The sequence below is a fragment of the Zea mays genome, chromosome 8 (assembly GCF_902167145.1).
Source record: "Zea mays cultivar B73 chromosome 8, Zm-B73-REFERENCE-NAM-5.0, whole genome shotgun sequence".
Lineage (NCBI taxonomy): Eukaryota > Viridiplantae > Streptophyta > Magnoliopsida > Poales > Poaceae > Zea > Zea mays.
Genome location: NC_050103.1, coordinates 51,023,092 through 51,045,413, shown reverse-complemented (window position 1 = coordinate 51,045,413; position 22,322 = coordinate 51,023,092).

Sequence of the window (22,322 nt, the reverse complement as noted above, 5' to 3'; positions counted from 1 at the left end):
AAGCATCACACAGAGGGTCTACTGTAAAAATTTTAATCCATTTGAAGCACTGGAGCTACAGATCCAAAAATAACAATCAAAGCAATCATCTTTTTCTATTTAACATGTTTTAATTAACACACCAAGAAAACAGTGAACAACCTATAAGTTTTATATTTTTCATAGATGGAATATGATAACATCTAACTAACAAAATAAGTTTCATCATTTTTGGATTTTTATAATTAAAACTATGGAGAGACGCGAGTTCATTTATTTTCTAAACCAGTTTTAAATACGAATTTCTACAGAAAAACTTTTCCACTAAAACATGCCAACCTATAGATCTATTAGTTAGATAATTTCATAAGGAAGCCAACAAAACAAATTTCGTGATTTTAGGAGCTCTAAAACTCGAGATATGATTATTTGAAGGAAGAGCAAAAATGTGCAACATTGGTCACTTGTGCACTTAACTTGGGCCCACCAGTCATTCGCTCAGGGAGGTCTTCTTCTTCCTCTTCATCACGTACACACCAGGAAGTGCTCACGGCTAGAGAAGGCAATGCCGAGGCGAGGTTGAAGTGGACGCTGGGACCGGCGACTGGGCGACCAACAGTGGCGCCACGAAACAGTGGAGCCGAGCTCCATGGGAGAGGAGCACTTGCACAAGGGAAGAAGAATGAGGTTAAGCTCCTACTGCTGGCGTCCATCAACAGAGAGACGGCATATGGGAAAAGGAGGCTAGGAGAAGAGGGCTACTGCTTGTTCTTCCGTCGGCGAGCACTACCAAGAGATGGAGCAGGGGAGTTCGAGCTGGGGCGCCAGGGAGAAGCACCAGCCTAGGGAAGAAGAATGGCGTGGGGGAGAAGGAGAAGGTGGGCTGCCATTTATAGAGCCAAGCTCTGGACATGTCAGACTGCACCAGCAGGTGGCAGATGCAAAAGTGTCGACATTGGGTGGCCATTTTGGTGTTTTCTGCTTGGAATCGGATCAAGGTTACTGTAAGAAATATCTTCCTTGATGTACACTCTACAAATCTTGTACAACACTTGAGGTGATTCGGGCACTAGTTAGAGAGATAAAGACCCACAAAAAATGGTTTGTCAGTGGCTCAGAAATCAGTGGAAACTTGTGAAAAGTGAGTGTCAAAGCATGTCAAACGAAATCGAATGAATGCCATCTTTTAATATGTTGTGTCTCTATTAGTTATTAACAAATTTTATATTTGGGGAAACTTGAGTTGTTCAACAAAAATTTGGGAACGCGATACGTTGACCCGAACGACACTGATTCCAGACTTAGAAGAATTCGAATCCTGAAATCAGATTTTTATTCTGTCTTGATGGCACTCTTTGAGATACTTAGAAATTGAACCAACACTTGGTTTAAATATAAAATTTGTTGTATAACACAGGTTCTACAACTTTTATTAAAGATCAAACCTCATATCTTGAATATAAATTAAAGTTTCACTTTGGCCAAGGTAGCATCATTATGAAGCTTCAAATTATATTTTAAGGCAATCAGGGTTTTTTCTCGATATTTTCTTGGCATGGACCCTTAATAACTTTTGTTGTAGAGTTGATATAGAGTTGTTTGAGCAAGATGACAAGGTTTTGTTGAATTTCAAAATTCGCATTTGTTCGGATGAGCAGTTTCAAGCATGTATAAGATTTATCTTTTCATGTGTATATTTGGTTCGACCTTTGAGAAGTTTTTAGAATACAATTGATAGATAGAGATGAATGATGACATAAAAATAACAAGATGATTTGCATAAAAATAATTAGAGGTTGACACAATAGAGATTTCGCTGGAGAATGCGGATTCAGACAAAATATTTGGACACATACTGAAGTTGAGAAATCCGATTCGGACACAGATTGAATAACAACCATTGAGAGTACGAGTAAATGAGCTTTAGACGAGATTTATAAATCGAGAATGATTTTCGAGTTTCGGTTCGTGTCGAGAATAAAAGTTTTTAACAGGCTCCGAATTTGGCCTTCTGGAGATCGAAGAAATTCAAATTTTGGAGAAACCTTCACAAGTAACTTTGATAAATGGAGATAAACGCGATCGAAAAATAGAAATTTTTACTTAGCATCCGAGATTAGGATAAATCTCCTGACGGAACGCGAAATAGACACCCGGGGTGTCACAACCTTCCCCCCTTAAAAGAATCTTGTCCCGAGATTCGAATGAGGATCTTCAAGGGTGGAGAAGCATGTAACTCCCAGGCTGGAGATAGATGCAAATTCATGAGATGGGATCTGACAAGATACTGAAGATAGATTTGGGTAGAATATCGTGGCATGTTGAGACAAAATGCAGCGATCACTCTGAGAGAATGTTCACAAAATATAGCAAATCGGTATTGTCTCGTAATGGGTCACGACTATTAACCACGATACCAGCGCGTGCCGAGCAGTTCAACCTTGTGTGCGCGCCCATAGGAGGCTCTCGGTTTCGTTGCAGCACCATCAGTTGTTAGCCATAATACCATTACCAAACGCAACCAACGATAATTCCACATGGCATAAATAGATGGAGCCCATGAGAGTATGGCTCGAAAAATGAGATCATGACATGAGTTGAAACATATATTTTTGGCAAAAAGAGCAATGCATGAGAATCTTCGACTCCGCGAACTTGTCATGATCACCACATGGATTATCAAATCAAACATTGATACGATATTTGATATGAGGAGAAACCAACCATGAGATCAAGATTGATGAGCTTTTAGAGACATGAGAGAACCAAGGACAACAACAGAATCCATTGAACCCAATGGATACACCATTTATAGATATAGTTGTTAAAGCGACGTCATGATTCTTGGAGAAAGAGTATGAGATTGACCAGAAATAAGATATTAGACTGATCCACATCAGATACTTGAGAACGGGTTAGAACAGATAACTAGATAACGAGGCAGAATCAATGAAGGATTCAGAGATTCGGATGATAAAGCTGCAACATGATTCACAAGAAAAAAGATTACCAGATCCAGGTGAAAAGAGAGGTAGTCACATGAGATCGATTAGGATGAGCACCAGAAAGGTTATGGAGATTCAGGACAGGATCTATGGAAAGAAACATGGCCTTGATAGGGTTTGTGCAATTAGACACCAAACAACAATTTTTTTTCTTCTTTGACACAACAAGTGCGCAAGGAGACTTGGGTTGGTCTAGCGGTCAAGATATGGGAATCTACAAGTTGTGCAGCTGTAAATTCAAGGGTAAAACACACAAGGGTTAGAAAATACCAACACAAGCATAATTTGATTTTTTTGAGGTTTCACTTGCTAAACTCAAGATTGTTTGGAGGGGGCAAAAAGGGTTGAACAACTACAAACACCTCCTAGATAGCGAGACAAGAGAAATCAGAACCTAACAAGACTATCAAAACAACACAGGATGCGACATTTTTTTTGCAATTCATAAATAGCAATACATCACATTATTCAGAACTTCTTATTATTAGAATAAAGGTGAGAGAAGCATGTTGGTGCATAGGAGACAATGATGCGACATTCATGATGCATGCTCATTCTAGACGTCTTCTCTGACCTAACTACTTTTTCGGATGCTTCTATAGCATCCTTATTAATAGTAGTAGTAGCCTTTATGGCCTAAATAAATAGCCACCTAGCTACCCATCTAGTCCTAGGGCTTCACGTCCTAGGTCTATCCATATCGTCCTGACGATCTATCCAACATTGGTTTCTAAACAAGTTTTACATTAGAAAAGGTTGATAATCATGACTTATTGACTTCTCTGTAATGGTATTTGCTCCGATACCAGCTGTGGCAGAACCGTGCGAATTATTCCAGCTTAAGTGCCCAAGTCGCACCCTTAAAGGCAACAACACACTTAAATCGGAATAACCCGTTAGTCCCTCGAATCTAGTCCGATAAAGCCACTTATCCAGGATCGAATACCACTAGCTCACTCGAAGGTGAGGCACAGAGGAATACAAATAAGCATAATACCATAAATTAAGGAAGTACCATTAATGATTACATTATTGGAGTTTCAGAAACAGTAACCATAATTTTTAATGCAGCGGAAATAACTAATGGAGAAAACCGGGAAACATGGCGAAGCCTGGCCACGCTACTCCTCCTGGTCCTCTCCTGCGGAAGCTGTAACCCACTCTTCCGTCTATCCAGGTGGCAGGGATGGTGGCCAAATCACACCATCAACCAAATCAAGGAGGTACCTGCAAAAATTATGCCACAAGCAAGGCTAAGTATACTAATACTCAGCTAGACTTACCCGGTGTGAGGAGTCTACTCCTCTACCTCTAGACCATGAATCTATTTGGCTGAGGGGTTTGGTTTGCCAAAAGCACTAGCTGAGTCTAAAATCAAGTTTTAGCTTTTCAGGTTCTAGAATAATAGTTTAGACTAGACGAGCACCTAACTATCCATTCATGGTAGCAAGCAATTTAGTCAGCCAACATCTTTTGTAAGTAACCTCATTTCCACTTATTACTCAATGTAGTACAATGGATCAAGCAATCTCATTAGCTGCGAGAAGCAGATGGTTCGAATCGAGTTTTAAGCTTGTAAGGTAAACCTAAACACACAACATGTCAGGGCACTCCGTCCCCACACACGTCAACCGTCCCCATCGATCCCCCGTTTGCGGCTAGGGCTCACCGCCTTGGCATACAATGCTCCACTGACCCCGGCTACCGCCGTGCAGTGACCACACTTGTACCCATCAGATCTAGAATGGGAGACCAGGTCTCAGGACAAGTGAGGAGAAAAGTCTGCGCCCGGCTTCACTCATGTACTAGGCTTACCGGTTACCATATTTCCCGACATGTGTTTAGTACGTTCAAACGCTTGACATAGCGATCCGCACGTTAATCCTTATTCCAATTTCGTCTCATAGACAACGCATCCCCATGGATCCGTGTACACAGACCATCATCATTCTGTTATCAAAATGGATACAACCAATTCCTGACCTCGTGCGAGTGCTAGAAAAATCACTCGACTTCTACCGAGATCCTGATTTAGCATAGCAGCTACTCGACCTAGCATACTAGTATCCATCTCAGAAGGAATCCTGAGTTCATGCAACTAGGGTTTCAACCAACTCCTACACTTAAGTGCACATTACAAACCTACAAACAATAAGTGTAGTAAAATAGCATATATAAGCGGTTATGCATAAAATTGGGGCTTGCCTGGAATTCAACACTAGATAGTGTTTGCTAGATGACACTCACTTGGCGAGCATCCACTGGTTAAGTCCATCATTCTTCAGGTCGTCCACCAACTGCACCTTGTGGTTGGCACCACATCACTTGCACGATCATCATCTCTCGGTCCTAAATGAGATGCAGGATGCATATGTATGAATATGATGAAATAGCACAAGATACTCCAAGTACATGATAGAGAACTAACATTAACTAGTAAGACACATAAACATCCATACATTAACGCTAGCTATCTATACGTCATTGGGCACAACAAGTCAACATTACTGGAAAGACGATGAACATTTCCTATATTTAACCAACACAACACGACGTCACACGTACAAGCATTTACCACATTCACTTTTATCCTTTCTTAGTTACTCTATTATTAAACTACTTAGGCACGCTGTCGGGTACCGTAATTAGGGGTACCCCCAATGCTACTAAGTATGGCTGAAAAGCGTCTTCAAAACAAACCATAAAGACTGACAAGCATGGTTCAAGTCAAGGCCTCGTCTACCAAGGGACGCGATCTCGTCTCGCCCGAGCCTGGCCTCAGGCAAGAACAGTAGTCCCGGACGATTGACGCCTCGCCCGAGGGCCTCCTCAGGCAGTGGGCGCACCCTCGACTCGCCTGAAGCCAAGCTCGGGCAAACTTTGTCGTACAACAACCTCGGCCATATCGCCTTACCACCGACCGTATCGCATGCACATTTAATACGGGGATCACCTGACATCTTATCCTGACACGTGCGCCTCAGTTGGCAAGGTTGAAATGATAGGTCACTTCGCCTTTTTACTGATCGTTCTGACAGGGAAACAATACCATTCACCCCATTCTGACTACTGTGCCAACCACCAGGGTAAAACTGACAACAGTAAGTCACGACCTCCCTCGAGTTCAGCCTCGGGCGCAATAGGGAGCTCTGCCTCGCCCGACCTCAGGCCTCGACCTCAGCCTCGGCCTCGGGAGAAGGTCTCCACCTCGTCTGACCCCAGGCCTCAGCCTCAGCCTCGGCCTCGGGAGAATGTCTCCGCCTCACCCGACCTCGGGCCTCGGCCTCAACCTCGGTCTCGGGAGGAGTCACAACCTCGCCCGACCTCAGCCTCGGCCTCAGGAGAAGTCTCCGCCTTGCCCGACCTCGGCCTCGGACAGACCGCGCCACAGGGGATACATCATTACCCTACCCCTAGCTAGCTGCCTCAGGCTACGAAGGAACAAGACCGGTGTCCCATCTAGATTACTCCGGCAACAGGTAATGATGGTTCCCTGCATGCGTCCATGACGTCGATTGTTCTCAACTCCCTATGAAGGCAAAGAAACATCAGCAGGACCCCGGGCCGCACCGTCAGCTACGCTTCTACAGGGCTCAAGCACTTCTCCACCGGCTATGTTAGCACATAGCTACACCCCCATGTACAGCTGGACCATCTCCTTGTATCTATAAAAGGGGATGTCCAGGGCCTTCCCGAGGTAGGCAAGCAGAGGAGGAGGGCCGAGGCGAAGGAGGCCAACTCAGACGGCTCACTCCAAGGCCAAACCCTCTCTCTCTCTCTCTCTCGCGACGCTTGTAACCCCTACTACGAGCACCCCGGTGCAAGATAATATAAGCCTCATCCTCCCTCTTGTGTTTCATCTTGCATCAACCCATCTAGGCAGGGACACGCAGCATCAAATTCACTGGTCGGTTGAGGGTCCTCGCGGGTCCAAAACGCCGACAGTTGGCGCGCCAGGTAGGGGTCAGCTACGTGATGGCAATACTTTCCCATTGAGTTCCATATGGATAATCTTCAACAACCTCTTCGGCCTGGGACGGTGCTCCGCTTTGGGAGTCTCGAGTTCATGTCCCCCAACGGCAGCTACGACATGGTACTCCTCTCCCCGCAGCACGACAACAACGACGGTCGTCGGCTCGCCCGGCGAAGGCGAACTCGACGACGACTTCCCCCCGCGGCGGAAGAGGAACACCAGAGTTTGCCCCGCCACCTCATCGCCGGAGGAGGAGGAGATGGAGCAACCATGGCCAGGCAAGAGGCGGCACCTCGTCGGCTATTGGACCAGAGCGAGTCGACGACGCCGGCACCCCTGCGGGAGACATGTCGAGTGTTTTCCTCGCACCTGAGACAACGACGGGTGTCGCTTCCCAGCAATGTGCCAACCCCAGGCGGACTAATGACGCCAGCACCCTTGCGAGGGACTTGTTGGGCATTAGTCTCGTGCCTGAGATAACAACGCATTCCGTCCCCAATGCGACTTCACCACCGTCCATCAACCAGGAGGTACCATCCGTTTCCCATCCTGTTCCTTTTAGATTCAGCTTCGATCCCCCAAGCGACCCCACTTCGGCGGGTGCTTTCGCAAGGGCATATCCTGACCTTCCAGGGTATCATATGTGGTCAACTTGGAACCTGTTGACGGCCGCCTCAACCTCAGGACCCGCGGGTTTCGAGGAAGAGGACGACCCCGACTTCAGTTGGGATTTCTCCGGACTCCGTGATCCCAGTGCCATGCGAGACTTCATGTCCGCATGTGACCACTGCCTCTCCGGCTACTCTGACGATGACCACAGCCTTGACGATGAGGGTTATGGCCCAAGTCGCGAGTGTTTCCACATTGATCAGGGGGATCACGACGAAGACAACCACCTTGGCATGCCAGAAAATGACGACGCCCATGTGCCTGCGTCTCGCGTTGAGATCCCGTGGGAGCTAGCTGCGGTCCGAGTCCCTGCGGGGGGTCAGGGCACACAACTCGAGCAACTCCGCGAGATGCAGGCCAAGCTCGACGAAGAAACAGGGCGACTTGTGCAGCTCCAGCAAAACATCAAGTAGGAGTGGGCAGGCCAAGCACTCGTCGGAGGAGCGTGTCATCGGGCTCGGGACGTCCAGCGCCGTATCATTGACGATGCTAGGGCAGGGCTGCCCCCGACCTTCAGCGGGGCCAGCCAGAACCTAGCTACAGCGGCGATGTTACTTTGAACAATGTCGGAGCCATCCACCACCGAGGGGCGACGTATCCAGGGCGAACTCAAGGACCTCCTGGAAAACGCCGCTATCCAACGAGCCGAGAGCTCTGCCTCCCAGAGGCGAGGAGACCCCTCGGAGCATCATGCAGCGTCCTCCCGACGCATGTGTGAGGCCTCGGTCCACACCGAGCACACAAGAGACAGGACACCTGCCGCCTGGGATCGCCTCGGCGACGAGCAACACCACCACGACCGTCGAGCCCTGATGTGCACCCGTTGGGTGATTGCCCGATCTTTCGATGAGAGGGTGTGGAATAACTCGATTGGGGGAGGAGACGACGTTCACGGCCCGACTACAGCCTTCCAAAGACGCTGCGCCTTAGCAACCGATACACCACCTCCTATGGCTGTCACGATCTTGTGGAGCGTGACACCCTGGCCACTAGGGCACTCGTCCTGCAAGCAATCGAAGAACTAGCAAGAACAAGTAGAACAAGTACTGAATTACCAGATCTAAATGTAGGTTTAAAGATCAAACTACAATATGGTGGGGTTCCGAAGACAAGAAGACGGGCGGCTGAACTAGCACGCGCGCTTGCAAGCAAGTAGCGAGAGCTAAACTTGATCTAAACAAAACCCGCTGTTCTTGGTGGCGGCTAGGGGGTTTATAAACATGGGAGGACGACCACAAGGGTATTGGGGTCGTGCTGCAACCCTAGGATGCGTCCCTAATGGACCTAACTTGATACACGACCCATTGGGCCAAAATAGGGTGACGCAGCACCATGGGCAGAAAAGGCAGGAAATGTCTCGGTAAGAAAACAATGATTACGGCGGCCTCAGAACAGATATGACTATAATTCCGGATCCATATGAAAGTAGACTTGATAAGCTTTCCATGTTGTGCTTGAACATTCCAATCCGAGCCCGCATCTGACCGTGGTGACCGTCACAAGTTGGTGTTCTTCTGCAGTCCGAATCCAGCATGTTCAAATCCTTTTCCCTTTCGGTCTTCTCCCTGATTCCTAAGCAAAACAAGAGTGCACGGGTCTCCATGGTCTAAATATGATGGACATGAACTCAAGAGTGTAATCACCTGATGGTTGAGTTGACGAGCACGAGCGCGAGTAATGGGACCAGAAATTGGTACTTGTATTGGTATAGATGCATCAGTAGTGTGGATGTCTTCATCATTCTCCCCTTCTTGCATTTGAGTCGTCCTCGACTCAAGCTCAACTTCCTCTCCCAAGTAGGGCTTTAAATCTGCAATGTTAAATGTGGGGCTAACCCCAAAGTCTGCAGGCAGATCTAGCCTATATGCATTGTCGTTAATTTTCTCTAGCACTTTAAACGGTCCATCGGCTCGAGGCAACAATTTAGATTTTCGTAATTCAGGAAACCTTTCCTTTCTCAAATGCAACCAAACTAAATCTCCAGGTTCAAAATTTATTTCCTTTCTACCTTTATCACTAGCAAACTTATATCTAGCATTCATACGCTCTATGTTTTCTTTAGTAGTTTCGTGCAGTTTTAACATCAATTCAGCACGCCTAGTAGCATCAAAATTTAGTTTTTCAGAAGATGGCAAAGGCATTAAATCAATAGGAGCACGAGGTAACAAACCATATACAATCTGAAATGGGCACATCTTTGTAGTAGAATGCAATGATCGATTATAAGCAAATTCAATATGAGGCAAACAGTCCTCCCACATCTTAATATTCTTCTTTAGAACTGCCCTTAACATAGTAGACAAAGTTCTATTCACAACTTCAGTTTGACCATCAGTTTGAGGATGACATGTAGTAGAAAATAAAAGCTTAGTCCCCAATTTTGCCCACAAAGTCCTCCAAAAATGACTAAGAAATTTAGCATCACGATCAGAAACGATTGTGTTGGGCACACCATGCAAGCGAACAATTTCACGAAAGAACAAATCAGCAATATGAGTAGCATCGTCAGTTTTATGACATGGTATGAAATGTGCCATCTTAGAAAATCTATCAACAACCACAAACACACTATCACGTCCCTTCCTAGTCCTAGGCAATCCCAGCACAAAATCCATAGAAATATCTTCCCAAGGAGCACTAGGAACGGGTAGAGGCAAATACAAACCGTGTGGATTTAACCGTGACTTCGCCTTTTGGCATGTCGTGCAACGAGCAACCAATCTCACCACATCTCTTCTCATCTTGGGCCAAAAGAAATGACCAGCAAGTATGTCCTCCGTTTTCTTTGCTCCAAAATGTCCCATTAAGCCACCTCCATGTGCTTCCTGTAACAACAACAAACGAACGGAGCTAGCTGGAATGCATAGCTTGTTAGCTCTAAACACAAACCCATCACTAACGATATATTTGTTCCATCCTTTCCCATCTTTACAATGCAGCAACACATCTTTAAAATCAGCATCATGAACATATTGGTCTTTAATCGTCTCTAATCCAAAGATTTTGTAGTCAAGTTGATTCAGCAAAGTATATCTCCTAGACAAAGCGTCAGCAATGATATTCTCTTTTCCTTTCTTGTGCTTAATAACATAAGGAAACGATTCGATAAATTCAACCCACTTAGCATGTCTACGGTTCAGTTTTCCTTGACTACGAATATGTTTCAAAGATTCATGATCAGAATGAATAACAAACTCTTTGGGCCACAAATAATGCTGCCATGTTTCTAATGTTCGCACAAGAGCATATAATTCCTTATCATAAGTAGAATAATTTAGAACAGACCCACTCAATTTTTCACTAAAATATGCAACAGGTTTGCCTTCTTGTAACAAAACACCACCCAATCCAATTCCACTAGCATCACATTCAAGCTCAAAAGTCTTATTAAAATCAGGAAGTTGGAGGAGAGGTGCATGTGTCAACTTATCTTTCAGCACGTTGAAAGCGTGCTCTTGTACTTTGCCCCAACTAAAATGCACTCCCTTCTTCGTAAGCTCATTCAAAGGTGCAGCAATGGTGCTAAAGTCCTTCACAAAACGGCGATAGAAGCCAGCAAGTCCTAGGAAACTCCGCACCTGTGTGATAGTCTTTGGCATAGGCCATCCATGTATCGCTTCTACCTTGGCTTGATCAACCTCAATTCCCTGTGGAGTCACAACATAACCAAGAAACGAAACTCGATCGGTGCAAAATGTGCACTTCTCAAGGTTACCAAATAAACGTGCATCTCGTAAAGCATTAAAAACAGCACGCATGTGATCAACATGTTCATCCATAGATTTGCTGTAGATTAATATGTCATCAAAGTATACTACCACAAATTTTCCAATGAAGGCACGCAAAACCTCGTTCATTAATCTCATGAAAGTGCTAGGTGCATTAGTTAACCCAAAAGGCATGACTAACCACTCATACAATCCGAACTTAGTTTTGAAAGCAGTTTTCCATTCATCTCCCAATTTCATACGAATCTGGTGGTACCCACTACGCAAATCAACTTTAGAAAAGACAATGGCACCACTCAATTCATCAAGCATATCATCTAAACGTGGAATAGGGTGTCGATAACGTATCGTGATATTATTAATAGCCCTACAATCAACACACATACGCCATGTTCCATCTTTTTTAGGCACTAAAATAACCGGAACAGCACACGGACTAAGAGACTCACGCACGTAACCTTTGTCGAGTAGTTCTTGCACTTGTCGCTGAATTTCTTTTGTTTCCTCTGGATTTGTCCTATATGGCGCACGATTCGGCAAAGATGCACCAGGAATAAGATCAATTTGGTGCTCAATCCCTCGTATAGGTGGCAGCCCCTCTGGTATCTCACTTGGAAATACATCAGAATACTCCTGCAAAATGTTAGTAATAACAGGAGGCAAAGAATGCTGCATATCTTGAATTGAAATCAAAGCATCCTTGCATACCAAGGCGTAGGCAACAGTAGTGGAAGCAAATAATTCATTAACATCAGTTTTTGTTGCAAGCAAGCAATGTCCTTTCAATTTTATCCCATCTTTGTTATTACCAACAACTTTAATATTCTTGTTGTTCTCAGTTTTAGCTTTGGTAGCTTTAGCAACATCATCACGCACAATAGCCTCAGGGGACATGGGAAGCAAAATAATTTTCTTATCATGGTATATGAGAGAATATTGATTTGATCTACCATGATGCATACAATCTGAATCAAATTGCCATGGTCTACCTAGCAGAATATTACAAGCATCCATAGGCACAACATCACAGTCAACAACATCACGATATGAACCAATAGCAAAATTAATTCGTACCAGCTTGGTTACCTTGACCTTACCACTATTGTTGAGCCATTGAATGTGATATGGATGCGGGTGCGGTTTGGTCGTAAGTGCAAGCTTCTCCACCATGTCGCTGCTAGCCAAGTTGTTGCAGCTACCTCCATCAATGATCAAACGACATGAACGCTCCTTAATGACACACTTTGTTTGAAACAACGTATGTCGCTGATTCTGCTCTGCCTTCTCCATTTGTGCACTAAGCACACGCTGTACAATGAGGCTCTCATAATGCTCTGCATCATCTGCACCAATCTGTTCTTCGGGTGGTTCCTTAGTGCCTACATCATCAGCCGCAAGCAAAGCAAGTGTAGCTTCATCCAAATCACTAGCAGAGGAATACCCACCATCGTCTTTTACCACCAAAACACGCTGATTAGGACAATAACGCTGCACGTGTCCATAGCCCTTGCATCGATAACACAGAACATCTCTTGTTCTACCTGTGGAAGCTACTGAAGAGGCACTACCTGCGGGTTTCTGGGCAGATTTGGTTGCTGAATTTGTGGAAGATGCACGTGGTTTGTCGCTGGAGGAAGGCGGGGGTGCTGGTCGACTTGGCGAGGGAGTTGGTGCTAGTGTACGGCCGGTCATGGATGTAGTCGTGCGCTGTTGCCATGGTGTAGATTTTCCTGCAGAAACATTAGACCTTGCACTAGCACGTCGTCCCTGCACTTCCCTTTCAGCTTTGCAAGCAAGATGAAACAATCGGGTTACATTAGCATAATCTTTATAAGCAAGGATGTCCTGAATTTCCCTATTTAACCCGCCCAAAAATCTAGCCATAGCAGATTCCTCACCCTCCTCTATGTTACAACGCAGCATACCCATTTGTAATTCCTGATAATATTCTTCTACACTTTTAGTACCCTGTCTCAATTGTTGCAACTTGTTTAACATATCATGTGCATAATAAGAAGGAACAAATCTAGCCCGCATGACCCGTTTCAACGCATCCCAAGTTTGTGGCATGTTATTAGGATTCTTCTTACCATGTTCTATCCACCAAACAGAAGCAAATTCAGTAAACTCACTAGTAGCAGCTCTAACCCGCGCATTCTCAGGAAATTCATGGCATGCAAACTTTTGATCAACCGCAATCTCCCAAGTAATGTAAGCATCAGGGTCATATTTACCATCAAAAGGAGGTATTTTAAATTTAACCTTACTAAAAGCATCATCATTACCATGTACCTCACGTCGGTGAAAACCACCCATACCTCTACGGTTAGTACGTAGTCGCCGGCGATTAGGTGCTTCTTGGTCATCTTGTTCAGTATCAGCAACATAGTCATCCCAGTTACCTTCGGCGCCCTCATCACGCCCACCATTGATATTAGCATGCATCTCATCAAACCGCCTCAAGAGTGCGACAAGGCTCTTGTCAATATGAGCAACTGTCATTTCCACATTTGCAAGTTTGGTGTTCGTGTCGATCTGTGTGGCCTCCAATTGCCCCATCTTTTCATTCGTCACCTGCATGTCATTATCAAGACCTTCCGTGTGCGTCTTCACTAGCCTTACAAAGTGTTGTATGATACCCTTGGTGCGAGGAGAGTGTGGCATATTACGAGAAGCATCATCAACCTCCAATCCTGCCATGGTTAGACGAACAGAGGCAACAAGAAAAAAAACGTGAAGGAATAAAAACTCTACAACTATTAGGATGTAGCTACTGCAAGGCGCTCACTCTCAACCTGCCACACAAGCTCTTACCAATTCTTACCTTGCACAACAGGAGGGGTCAGCAACCAACAAGTCTGCAACCGTGGAATAAGTGTATCGGTGCCGCAGCAACACGACCTGTCAAACTGTAGTCGAAATATGTAGAGTTGTAGGTGGGCTGAAGCAAGGAATACACTAGTACCACGTTAGTTACAAAAGCAAGCTGAATAATCGTTCAACGGTGGTACTGTGCTGGTCCTAGGCTAAACCAGGCTAGAGACGTGAGCCTAGGCACAAAGGTAGTCACTGAAAAAGAACAACTAGCACAGCACAAAGAGAAACAACAGATTTAGAGATTCAGCCCCCTTCTTCTTCTTTTCCTTTTTTTTTCTTTTCTATTCTTTTTTTTCTTCTTCTTCTGTTTTTTTTTGCAGGGGCCTAAACCCTTTTTTTTCACTATGACAACCCAAACAATAAAGATATTGCTAACAACCCCTTTAAATCAGATTTAACAAATCTTGTTAATATAGGAAGTCCAGAAATCTCTACGATGATTGCGGAGCGCTCAGAACGAATTTTGAGATAAGGTCAGATCCGTTGGAAAGAAGATAAGATAAGCTTTCCAGATTGTATTTAAACTTCCAAATCGGATATGATATGTATCCGTGGTGGCAAAAACGAACCAGAGATGTTTTTGGTGATGGTGGATTTCGTGGTGACCAAAACGTGGTAGAACTCAAAACTCTAAAGGAATAAACTAAGACCAGCAACTCGACACAACCGATGCAACCAAAAACTCAACAAGCCCTAACTAAGTAGTACTAGTAAATGCTCAATGGTTTATAGGATTGCGGTAAAACTAATCTACTATTTTTTGGCTTTTTCTGGACTATAGGAGATAAGAAAACAGCGAAGAAAAGTAAATCTCTCACCGATAAACCTTGCTCTGATTACCAACTGATGTGCACCCGTTGGGTGATTGCCCGATCTTTCGATGAGAGGGTGTGGAATAACTCGATTGGGGGAGGAGACGACGTTCACGGCCCGACTACAGCCTTCCAAAGACGCTGCGCCTTAGCAACCGATACACCACCTCCTATGGCTGTCACGATCTTGTGGAGCGTGACACCCTGGCCACTAGGGCACTCGTCCTGCAAGCAATCGAAGAACTAGCAAGAACAAGTAGAACAAGTACTGAATTACCAGATCTAAATGTAGGTTTAAAGATCAAACTACAATATGGTGGGGTTCCGAAGACAAGAAGACGGGCGGCTGAACTAGCACGCGCGCTTGCAAGCAAGTAGCGAGAGCTAAACTTGATCTAAACAAAACCCGCTGTTCTTGGTGGCGGCTAGGGGGTTTATAAACATGGGAGGACGACCACAAGGGTATTGGGGTCGTGCTGCAACCCTAGGATGCGTCCCTAATGGACCTAACTTGATACACGACCCATTGGGCCAAAATAGGGTGACGCAGCACCATGGGCAGAAAAGGCAGGAAATGTCTCGGTAAGAAAACAATGATTACGGCGGCCTCAGAACAGATATGACTATAATTCCGGATCCATATGAAAGTAGACTTGATAAGCTTTCCATGTTGTGCTTGAACATTCCAATCCGAGCCCGCATCTGACCGTGGTGACCGTCACAAGTTGGTGTTCTTCTGCAGTCCGAATCCAGCATGTTCAAATCCTTTTCCCTTTCGGTCTTCTCCCTGATTCCTAAGCAAAACAAGAGTGCACGGGTCTCCATGGTCTAAATATGATGGACATGAACTCAAGAGTGTAATCACCTGATGGTTGAGTTGACGAGCACGAGCGCGAGTAATGGGACCAGAAATTGGTACTTGTATTGGTATAGATGCATCAGTAGTGTGGATGTCTTCATCAAGCCCGCCTCGAGGAGATGGTGCGCCGAGGCTACCACCCCAGGCGCGGGGGACGCTACGACAGTGAGGAGGATCGGAGCCCCTCGTCCGAACCACCAGGTCCACGGGTCTTCAGCCGGGCCATACGACGGGCACCATTCCCGGCCCGATTCTGAGCCCCGACTACCATTAGCAAGTACTCAGGGGAGACAAGGCCGGAGTTGTGGCTTGCGGATTACCGGCTGGCGTGCCAGTTGGCAGGGACGGACGATGACAACCTCATCATCTGCAACCTTCCCCTCTTCCTCTCCAACACTGCCCGGGCCTCACTGGAGCATCTGCCTCCTGCGCAGATCTTTGGCTGGGACGACCTAGTCAAGGCCTTCACTGGAAACATCCAAGGTACGTACGTGCGCCCTAGGAACTCGTGGGATCTCAGGAGCTGCCGCCAGCAGCCAGGGGAATCCCTGCGAGAGTACATCCGGCGGTTTTCAAAGCAGTGCACCGAGTTACCAAACATCACCGACTCGGACGTCATCGGAGCATTCCTCGCCGGCACCACTTGCCGGGACCTGGTAAGCAAACTGGGACGCAAGACTCCCACCAAGGCGAGCGAATTGATGGACGTAGCCACCAAGTTCGCTTCTGGTCAGGAGGCAGTCGAAGCCATCTTCCGGAAGGACAAGCAGCCTTAGGGAAGATAGAAGGAAGACGTCCCCGAGACGTCCGTCCAACGTGGCACGAAGAAGAAGACCAGGAAGAAGGCGCAAGCAAAACTCAACGCCATTGACGTGGATCTCGTCGCTGCTGCCGAGCACATGAACCCTCGGAAACCTCCTGGAGGGGCCAACATGTTCGACAAGATGCTCAAGGAGTCGTGCCCCTATCACAGGGGTCCCGTCAAGCACACCCTTGAAGAATGAGACATGCTCCGGATTTACTTCAATAAGGTTGGGCCCTCGGCAGAAGGTGGCAAGGACCAAGGCAACAACAACAAGGGGGGCGACAAGGAAGAGGAGCTCCCGGAAGTCCACAACTTCTTCATGATCTATGGCGGACAGGTGGCGAATGCTTTGGCTCGGCACCGCAAGCAGGAGCGCCGGGAGGTCTACTCGGTAAAGGTAGCAACGCCAGTCTACCTAGACTGGTCCGACAAACCCATTACCTTTGACCAAGGCGACCACCCCGACTGCGTACCGAGCCCAGGAAGGTACCCACTTGTCGTCGACCCTGTCATCGGCAACGCTAGGCTCTCCAAGGTCCTCATGGATGGAGCCAGCAGCCTCAACATCATCTACGCCGAGACCCTAGGGCTCTTGGGGGTCGATCTGTCCACGATCCGGGCCGGTGCAGCACCTTTCCACGGGATCGTCCCAGGCAAGCGTGTCCTGCCCCTTGGGCAACTTGATCTGCCTGTCTGCTTCGAAACTCCCTCCAACTTTCGAAAGGAAACCCTCACTTTCGAGGTAGTCGGGTTCTGAGGGACCAATCACGCGGTGTTGGGAAGACCGTGCTACGCCAAGTTCATGGTCGTCCCCAACTACACGTACCTCAAGCTCAAGATGCCAGGCCCCAAGGGAACCATCACCATCGGATCCACATACTGCCACGCTTACGAGTGCGACGTGGAATGCGTGGAGTACGCCGAAGCCCTTGCCGAGTCCGAAGCCCGCATCGCCGACCTGGATTGCCTCTCCAAAGAGGCGCCCGACGCGAAGCGGCACGCCGGCAACTTCGAACCAGCCGAGGCGGTTAAATCCGTCTCTCTTGACCCCAGCAACGACGCCGGCAAGAAAGTCAGGATCGGCTCCGAGCTCGACCCCAAAAGGAAGCAGTGCTCGTCGACTTTCTCCGCGCAAACGCCGAAATTTTTGCGTGGAGTCCCTTGGACATGCCAGGCATACCGAGGGATGTCGCCGAGCACTCATTGGACATCCGAGCCGGTGCCCGACCCGTGAAACAACACCTGCGCCGTTTTGATGAAGAAAAGCGTAGAGCCATAGGCGAGGAGGTCCACAAGCTAATGGCTGCAGGGTTCATCAAAGAGGTATTCCATCCAGAATGGTTAGCTAACCCTATACTCGTAAGGAAAAAGGGTGGGAAATGGAGGATGTGGGTAGACGACACTGGGTTAAACAAAGCATGTCCAAAGGTTCCCTACCCTCTGCCCCGCATCGATCAAATTGTGGACTCCACCGCTGGGTGCGAAACCCTGTCTTTCCTCGATGCCTATTCAGGCTATCACCAAATCAAGGTGAAAGAATCTGACCAGCTCGCGACTTCTTTCATCACACCCTGTGGCATGTATTGTTATACTACTATGCCATTTGGCTTGAGGAATGCAGGTGCAACATACCAAAGGTGCATGAACCATGTGTTCAGAGAACACATCGGCAGAACGGTTGAGGCTTACGTCAATGACATCGTTGTCAAAACAAGGAAAGCCTCCGAGCTCATCTCCGACCTTGAAGTGACATTCAAGTGCCTAAAAGCGAAGAGCGTGAAACTCAATCCAGAGAAGTGTGTCTTTGGAGTCCCCCGAGGCATGCTCCTAGGGTTCATCGTCTCCGAACGAGGCATCGAGGCCAACCCGGAGAAAATCGCGGCCATCACCAACATGGGACCCATCAAAGATTTAAAAGGAGTACAAAGGGTCATGGGATGCCTTGTGGCTCTGAGCCGCTTCATCTCGCGCCTTGGCGAGAAAGGATTGCCCTTGTACCGCCTCTTAAAGAAGGCCGAGCGCTTCACTTGGACTCCCGAGGCCGAGGAAGCCCTCGGAAACTTAAAGGCACTTCTTACTAGTGAGCCCATCTTGGTGCCCCCCGCTGCAGGAGAGAATCTCTTGATTTACGTAGCCGCAACCACTCAGGTGGTCAGCGCTGCGGTTGTAGTCGAGAGACAAGAAGAGGAGCATGCACTGCTCATCCAGAGGCCAGTCTACTTCATCAGTGAGGTGCTATCCGAGACCAAAATCCGCTACCCGCAAATCCAGAAGCTACTGTACGTGGTGATTCTAACACGGCGAAAGCTGCGACACTACTTCGAGTCTCATCCGGTGACTGTGGTGTCATCCTTCCCCCTGGGAGAGACCATCCAGTGCTGAGAGGCCTCGGGTAGGATAGCAAAATGGGCAGTGGAACTCATGGGGGAAACACTCTCATTCGCTCCTCGGAAGGCCATAAAATCCCAAGTCTTGGCAGACTTCCTGGCTGAATGAGTCCACACCCAATTGCCAACGGCTCCAATCTAGGCCGAACTTTGGACCATGTACTTTGATGGGTCGCTTATGAAAACAGGAGCAGGTGCTGGCTTGCTCTTCATCTCACCCCTCGGGAAACATGTGCGCTACGTAATATGCCTCCATTTTCCAGCGTCAAACAACGTGGCCGAGTACGAGGCCTTGGTTAATGGATTGCGCATCGCCGTCGAGCAAGGGGTTCGGCACCTCGACGCTCGTGGCGACTCGCAGCTCGTTATTGACCAAGTCATGAAGAACTCTCACTGCCGCGATCGGAAGATGGAGGCCTACTGCGACGAAGTTTGGCGCTTGGAAGACAAGTTCTATGGGCTGGAGCTCAACCATGTTGCTCGACGGTACAACGAGACCACGGATGAGCTGGCGAAAATAGCCTCGGGACGAACGACGGTTCCCCCGAATGTCTTCTCCAGGGACATATATCAACCATCCGTCAAACTCAACGATGCACCCGAGCCCGAGGAGACCTCGGTCCAGCCCGAGGTACCCTCGGCCACCAAGGGTGAGGCCCTGCGCGTCGAGATAGAGCAGAGTGGGGTCACACCAAACCTAAATTGGCAGACCCCATACCTGGAATATCTCCTCCGAGTAGAGCTGCCCCTCGACAAGGCCGAAGCTCGGCGACTGGCTCGGTGCGCCAAGTCATTCGTTTTACTGGGTGATGAAAAAGAGTTGTACCGCCGCAGCCCCTCAGGCATTCTCCAACGATGCATATCCATCGCCCAAGGACAAGAGCGGTTACAAGAAATACACTCGGGGGCTTGCGGTCACCATGCAGCACCTCAGGCCCTCGTAGGAAACACTTTCCAACAAGGTTTCTAATGGCCAACCGTAGTGGCCGACGCCACTAGGCTTGTACGCTCCTGCCGAGGGTGTCAATTCTACGCCAGACAGACGCACCTGCCCGCTCAGGCCCTCTAGACGATACCTATCACTTGGTCGTTTGCTGTGTGGGGTCTGGACCTCGTCGGTCCCTTGTAGAAGGCACCCAGGGGCTTCACGCACCTGCTGGTCACCATCGACAAATTCTCCAAGTGGATCGAAGTCCGACCCTTAACCAGCATCGGGTCCGAGCAGGCGGTGGCGTTCTTTACAAATATCATCCATCGCTTCGGGATCCCAAACTCCATCATCACCGACAATGGCATGCAATTCACTGGGGAAAAGTTCCTAGACTTCTGCGAAGGCCACCACATCCGAGTGGACTGGGCCGCCGTAGCTCACCCAATGACAAACGGGCAGGTGGAGCGCGCCAATGGCATGATTTTGCAGGGACTAAAGCCGAGGATCTACAACGACCTCAACAAGTTTGGCAAGCGGTGGATAAAAGAGCTACCCTCGGTGGTTTGGAGTCTAAGGACGACGCCGAGCCGGGCCACAGGTTTCTCGCCGTTCTTTCTAGTCTATGGGGCCGAGGCCGTCCTACCCATGGACTTAGAATACGGTTCCCCGAGGACAAAGGCATACGACGACCGAAGCAACCAGGCCAGCCGAGAAGATTCAATGGACCAGCTAGAAGAGGCTCGGGACGTAGCCTTACTACACTCGGCGCGGTATCAGCAGTCTCTGCGACGCTACCACGCCCGAAGGATTCGGCCCCAAGGCTTCCAAGTTGGAGATTTGGTGCTTCGGCTACGACAAGACGCCCGAGGGCGCCACAAGCTTACTCCTCCCTAGGAAGGGCCGTTCATCATCGCCAAAGTTTTGAAGCCCGAGACATACAAGATGGCCAACGATCAAGGCGAGGTCTACAGCAACGCTTGGAACATCGAACATCTATGTCACTTTTACCCATAAAGTGTTTCAAGTCATTCATGTATCTCGATCCCTTTACATGCATAAATAAAAGTCTAACCGTCAAGGGAGGATCGGCCTTGCCTCAGCAAAAAACGAACCTCCCTCGGGGGCTAGAAGGGGGAACACCCTATGCGTCAAAATTTTCTTCGGAAAAGTTTTCCACCAAAACGACTTTCGTGCCTTTCGAATATATCGATAACGGAGTCCTAAAAACGAGATAGAGAAACCTTGAACGGCAAGGCCGACCGAACCGAGGGACTCCTACGCCTCCGGGATACGGATACCTCACTCATCACCTTCCGCGAAAAGTAACTCACGCTCGGACAAGTGATTCTGCTACCGAACAAGTCCAAACGCTCGAAACAAGAGGAAAGAAAACGTAGCTTTATACTCTGACAATAAAAAAAAGAGAGTTCAGGCCTCAGCGGCCGCAAGAAACGTACACATACTTAAAATAAACTTTTCCCCACAAGCTCAGGTGTCGGCAGGGGGAGGAGCAGCACCCTCGGCGTCATTCCTACCCGCGGCGGAATCTGGCCTGGCCTCGGACGGCGACACAGGCGGAAGGATCTCCACCTCGAAGAAGGAAGCCAACGCCGCGCCTGGGCCCTCGGCAGCCGCGTCAAGCCATCGGACCTTGGATAGGGCGGCCTCCTCTTCGTCGGGTAAGCAGTACTCCTCGCTGACTCGCTCCAAATCCACGTCGTAGTGGGAAGCGAGGACGGCGAAGGCCCGCCTAACGCCGTGGTGCAGCGCCCCGCGAAGTCTGCTGCGCACATGGCCCGCAGGCGACTCTGGGGGGAGCTGCCCGAGGGAACGTCTCCGAGGCCAAAGGTTTGGTAGAAGGCCGAGATGGCCTCAGACATGGCCACGCGGTCGGCCTCCTTCTGCTCAGCCACCAGGGCAAGCGCCTCACAGTTCTTAACAGACTCGTTTAGAGCCGTCTCAAACCCTGAAGATAGTCGGACAACATTCTTCAGACACGAGGTGAAGAATGAAGACAAAAACAAAATCACAAAGCAGGCAAAACATACCTTCGGCCCGGGCACGCTGCTGTGAGGGGCTTGGCTTGGGCGGACCGGGCAGACCCGACGGCCACGGCTAGGCCCTCCGCAAGGGTCCCGGCCCAAGTGGTCGCCTCGGGTCTAGAAGGGGGGAGCCCCCTCTGCGTCAAAATTTTCCTCGGAAAAGTTTTTATACCAAAGCGACTTTCGTGCCTTTCGACTATATCGGTAACGGAATCCTAAAGACGAGTGAGAGGGACCTTGAACGGCAAGGCCGAC